Here is a 5,855-nt window from a genome sequence, read left to right as displayed (position 1 = left end):
TAGGGAAGGAATTCTTGCCTAGAAAATTGGTCAATACCTGTACCTTTGGATGAGAATTAGAGGGGTGCTCCCTCTCAGACATTAATACTGAGCATTGGAGGTGTGTTACTGGGGTGAAGGAGCAGGAAGTAGGATGGGAACTCTGAACAGAGCTGGGTCAAAAGGTGTTGTCAGGTAAGACATTTCCTGGTGGTGCAGGTAAGTTGATACAAGTTTGTTACAAGCATAAAATTATTCAAAAGTAATAGAAAAAGGTCAAAGCTGGAAGGAAGGAAGGATATTAAAAGGGTATGGTCTCATATTTTAATTTCTTGCCCAGAATATTTAAATCTTATCAATTTTCAGAGTTGTTGTATTATAATTTGTCCTCTTATCCAACTCACTTAGACATTAGGTGTATTCACTTTAAGGAAAGGATGAGGAAGTTATATCTGAAAGTTTTGACTGATGTGGGGAACACAGAAAGATGAAACTTCAGGACATAAATGAGATCAAATACAGCTGGAAAGAAAAGAGGAGAAAGTTACTGAAGCTTTCAACAAAAACTAGTGAGGAAAAGCAAAGTGAGAGCAGTCTGGTACGGATGCAGACAGCTAAGATGCCTGAACCTATTGGCTTACACACATGGGTCAGGTTAACACTGACTCATAAAGCAGGTTTAAATGGCAGACCACAACTTCATTTTTGCAAAAGTATTGTATCTAAACATATACAAAGCCTCTTGAATAACAGTTCTTTGTCATTTCATTCTTACCTATTTAATTCTCTGAGCATTTTATTCTTGAGAATTACTGTAGTTGATCAATACAAAATATTCTGAAATATAAAAAAAAAATAGTCTTAGACATAGGATGTTACTAATTACATTTTTCATTGAGGACCTTTCACATTTCTCTAAGAGAGCCCATGCAACCACGAGACCTTGTTCCCGTGCCTCATCAGCCTTCCAGCATTTTCTTAAACAGCACCTGGCCTCCAGATCTCAGATTCAAAGTCTTCAGTACCCAAAACTGAGCCAACCAGTCATAGGATTAGCCACAAAGTGTTGGGGTCTTTTGGGAAGAGATAAGCTCTCTGTTTTCTGCAACTTCTCCTTCTTGAATACCCACATTTAATCTATATATCCCTGGCATTCTCAAGGCTAAAGGAACATATGTATATCTGTGCAAGGTTGTACATGCTGGAATACCTACAGCTTCATGCACATCTTCTCCCTGTCTCTCAGAGAAACATTCCTGCATCTGCTGTCCTGTAGCCAAAATGAGGCATCTGTTAAACCATTACCCAGACCTGGCACATATACTATTTTTAAAAGAATGTTATGGCACAAGCAGTGGAGTGCAAAAGTCATCACAAACTATGGTCCCTGTGGGGCTTTAGCCATCTGCTTGCTAATTATCTATACCACAGCCTGGCTGTTGCACAGAAAACAAACATTGCTGCTGGCAGGTTTGTTCTGCCATATAATTACTGCAACTGGCACAGGCAAAATTCCAGGAAAGTTATGTCTTTTTCTGCCCATTGCTGTTACCATTTTTAAAAGATCCACCTGTTTTTTCTGCCACCTTGTACCTTGTTCTAACCTGCTTGCATCTGCCTTTCCCAGCCTGTGCTAATCTCTCTCTTCAAGAGTCAGAGCGCATCACATTACCTAAAACATGCTTGGTATGGGGCAGCAACTTTGTTCATATTAAGCTAGTGTTGATACAGCAGTGGTGTATTTAGCATCTTTGTGCATTTTGAGCTAATGTTGATATGCCAGTGGTGTATTTAGCAACTTTTCTGCTGCCTTTCATAAATGTCGTCTATGTAATAGGGCAGATATGTTCACTGCCTGGGGAAATGAAGCTGCTCTTTGTGTCAGATTAGATCTCAAGAGGTGACAGTTAATTCAGAGCAGTCAACACTTCTTTGTGGCCAAATCTCCATGAAATACCAGATTTGCACTCATTAGCACTTTTCTCCCCATTGCTTTTCCCTGTTTGGGAATAGCTCTCCCTTCTGCCCAAGTAGTTGTTAATAGGGGACAGTCCACTGCATTCATCTGCTACAGACAGGCTGGAGTCAGAACAACCTGAGGAATGAGCACTGAGGCAATGTCACAGACTGCTAGGTCTGGTGTTGCACTAGTCATTCTCTTGCACAACCACAAAAATATGATGACTTTTTATTAATGAAAATTCAGGTACTTGGGTGCTATCACATGCAGCAACTGAAAAAAAAGGTGAGGGTCTAAAACTGTCTGTGCCTCAGGGAGAAGAGAATACGGACATCATTCTTAGATTTATGTATATTGAAAAAAGCAACCTGTTGTCATAATATTATTTGGTTTTTAATGATATATGAAGATTATAAACATGTCTGTATGAGTTACACACTCAGCTTCACACCCTACTTAATAATTTCTGCAGGGAGAGAAGTAATATCTTATTCATAGTCCTTCAAGAGTATTACATTGTATTTGTCACATCCAAAAGCTTGTACTGGTCCTGTTGTCAGTGTGTTCTTATTTATGAATGGATGCCCAAAACAAACTGATTGATCATGTCCTCCTGTTAGAGCTCTGGGAAGTTCATTTTGCCCTTCAGAGCGGTCATCAGGAGAGCCTGGTACTATTCTAACACACAGTGAAGAGCCTGTCTTCCATAGTGGCCGCATTCAATCACCTTGAAAAATTGATTAGAGAGCACCTTTTATAAACCAAGCTGTTTCTCTAGTGAAGACCTTTTCATTGCTCCCATACGAGTAAATTAAACTATATTAGGAAATGGCTGGGACTTGGGTTATTGCTGCCCCTAAGGTAAATGTGAAAATTCACTCTGATGTATTTTTGCCCCAGGCCAGTCATCAGTGTGCTGAAATGCCCCTAGGCATGGCTGAAGAATTAGCACAAGCCAGATGCCGTTTGCTACAGGCTGTGTAACTACGCTCATCTGGATGTGGAGATCTCCCATAGTAGGGATGGAATCTGTAGTGTTTCATGCACCTTTAATTCACTCTGCAGAAGCAGAGTGAATTCATGCACCTTTAATTCACTCTGCAGAAGCAGCTTTCCATTTCAGGGACTCCAGCGCTCAGATACAAGCTCCACCATATGGCTTTGGAACATTGCACCAGAGAAAGGCATCCATGTCTTCCATGCATGCCTTGTGAATAAGAAGTTCTTTAATTTGTGATGGCCTTGTTGAAATCTAGAAAAGGGAGCTGGGTATCAAAATCCTGCAAATTTTCACAGTATAATCATGGTATGGACTTACAGCCCTTAATATTACAGTCACATAGATGTGTGTTTTGTGGGCATTAAGCAATCCAATGAAATAAGGTTAGAACTCTTTTTGGGAGCACATGTTGCCTGGGTGCTACAGATACAAAAGCCACTTCCCATGAAATGACATTTCACTCACTTTATTCCTCATTATCACAAATTTTATCATTTCTCGAGTGAACTGTGATCCTCTCAGGAGGCAAAAAATTCTGCTGCCAAATACCATTGATCTGAATTGTGCATAGATTTGGTTTTTTCTGTTGTTGAAGAAAGGGCTACCTTGTGCATCAGGGAGCAACTGCATGCCTGGAGAAGCGAGGGTACATTGTTAGAGAAAACTCACATAGATGGTTCTCTAACTGTGGTGCCTACAATTATACACAAAAGCATCCTGCTGGTTTAGAGCAATGAGCTGATCTGCCAGACAAGATTACCCACCCCAGATTACCCATAATTAAATGCCACCTACCATTACATACCCTGCAATAAGCTGCTGCACAGAGAAGCCAGACTGGTGGTCGTGGATAGGGGATACCCAGGCAGAGCTCACTGCTGCCTGCAGAAGAGCAGGGCTGGGAAGGGGGGGGGGAGGGGAAGGGCAAAAAAATGCTGTTATTTCTGTAAATTCTTGGGTTTGTTTTCCTTCTCACAAAGAGCTGGTGTGACAGGAGGCTGGCACCCAAGGGTATTGTATGCAGGAGCCCTGAACTAAGGCAGGCCTAGGGGGTCAGGACCCTGTGGAGAAGGCTTTCTTTCTTCTCTTTCTTCTTCACTGTGCACCCTTGTCTTGTAACCACTTTCAATCTTTAATTGTATTTTTTTGCTATTTGGGAGCTATTTTTTTATTTCATCGCCAGAGTTGTTTAATTCCAGTACAGCTCATCTTCTTATACCTTTTTCTGCAGAAATGAAAACTTGCTCCCTACAGTTGTTTTTGTTTTTTTTAAAGTGTAAATGCTCAACCACTTATAATACCAAACTTCAGCATTTTCACACCCAACCCAGAACCTTCACTTCTTTAAGCCTCACATTGTAAAAGCTTACTCACAGTCTGCAGATCTCAAAAGTGGGTATGATGAATTTGTAGCAGAGTTACCAATTCCAAATATTGACAGCAAGGGGTTTTTTTAGTTTTCTTTTTTTCATTTGTTTGGTTGGTGTTTTTTGGTTTGGTTTTTTTTTTTTTTTCCTGTTGTTATTATTTTCCTTTTATATCTCAGGGACGCACATTATTTTGTCTTGCCAGAGTACTCACCTGAAAAGTCTGTTGAGAATCAGTGATAAATGATTCCTTTATATCTTTTTCTTTCTACTGAGTCTCAACTTCTCCAGATTCTCTTATCACATGTTTATTGTCTATAAAATTTATTTCCAAAGACAACACTTTATATTTGACTTTATTAAAAAAGGGGTTTTTTATTTGTCAGTCTACAATGTTATCTATTATTAATTTTGCCTCAGTTTAGTTATGAAGACTTCAGTAAAAAATGTATTCTTTTGTTGTGTCTATCTCTGTGTGTGTCTATGTGTGTGTGTGAGTATGTGTATATATATTTTTATGTGTGTTTACATACAAATACATACACATACTCTTCCCTGTTCCTTCACTTATTTAGTAACCTCAGCTTGTTTTTCAGAAAGTATTGATTCTTATTAATGCTCATTTAAATGTGATAGGTTTCATGCATGCTATTAGCAACTATTTAATGCTGCATGATTATTAATTCTTATATGCCTTTTGCATCTGGAGAAATAAGAAATATGTAGCATCTCCAGTTTGCTCAGTCTGAGAGTTTTCTAAAATGTACTTTAGCTACAGAATGCTTTGAACCCATCAGGGCATTAAAAACAACAGTTCAAGATTTTTGGAAGCTTGACATGACGTCAAATAGCCAAGATGTTTTTATTACTCAGCCATAAGGCTCACTTGAACACTAAATATTCCAGAGAGTAGTGCTTTGTGACCTCTTAATATCAGCACTCATGAAGAATGTTTCATTTAACTTCTTCAGATCATTTACTTTTCTGATTTGTGACAGAGTAATGGAAATTTAGAGATTAATTTGGAAGCATACTCATTTGCCTGAGTGAATATGAATTTGGATGAAACAGTTCAAGAGTAACTCATCAGATTTAAAATGTGGTTTTCAATTAACAAAATGTGTTTATAATGCAGGATGTGTCTAGTGAACAGTCCATTTAATGAGCTGGTGGTCATCTTGAGATCATCAAACATCACTGGCTGTTTGTTTCCCTTTACTACCCCCTTTTCCAAACTAATAACTCCAACTCCAAAATGATTTTTACTATGTTAATATCTATCATTGCCTTTATATTTGAATTGATAAAAACAAATAATTAAAAATTAAATAATAAAGTTGGAAAGTCAATGCCATACCTGGGAAAATGCACCTACCCCACAGGTCACTAAAGCAGAACAGCAGAAAGCACTTAATTGTGAGGAGGAATTCAAGCACTGCTTTCCAAGTTATTGCAACATTTGTGCCTACAGAGGGGCTTCCACATCACAACCATCTGTAATGCCTCATTTTGGGCATGGTATACATCCTAAAAAAGCCCAGGCTTTTTG

Source organism: Geospiza fortis, unplaced genomic scaffold, assembly GCF_000277835.1.
Source record: "Geospiza fortis unplaced genomic scaffold, GeoFor_1.0 scaffold139, whole genome shotgun sequence".
Lineage (NCBI taxonomy): Eukaryota > Metazoa > Chordata > Aves > Passeriformes > Thraupidae > Geospiza > Geospiza fortis.
Note: the sequence above shows the minus strand (reverse complement) of the source record.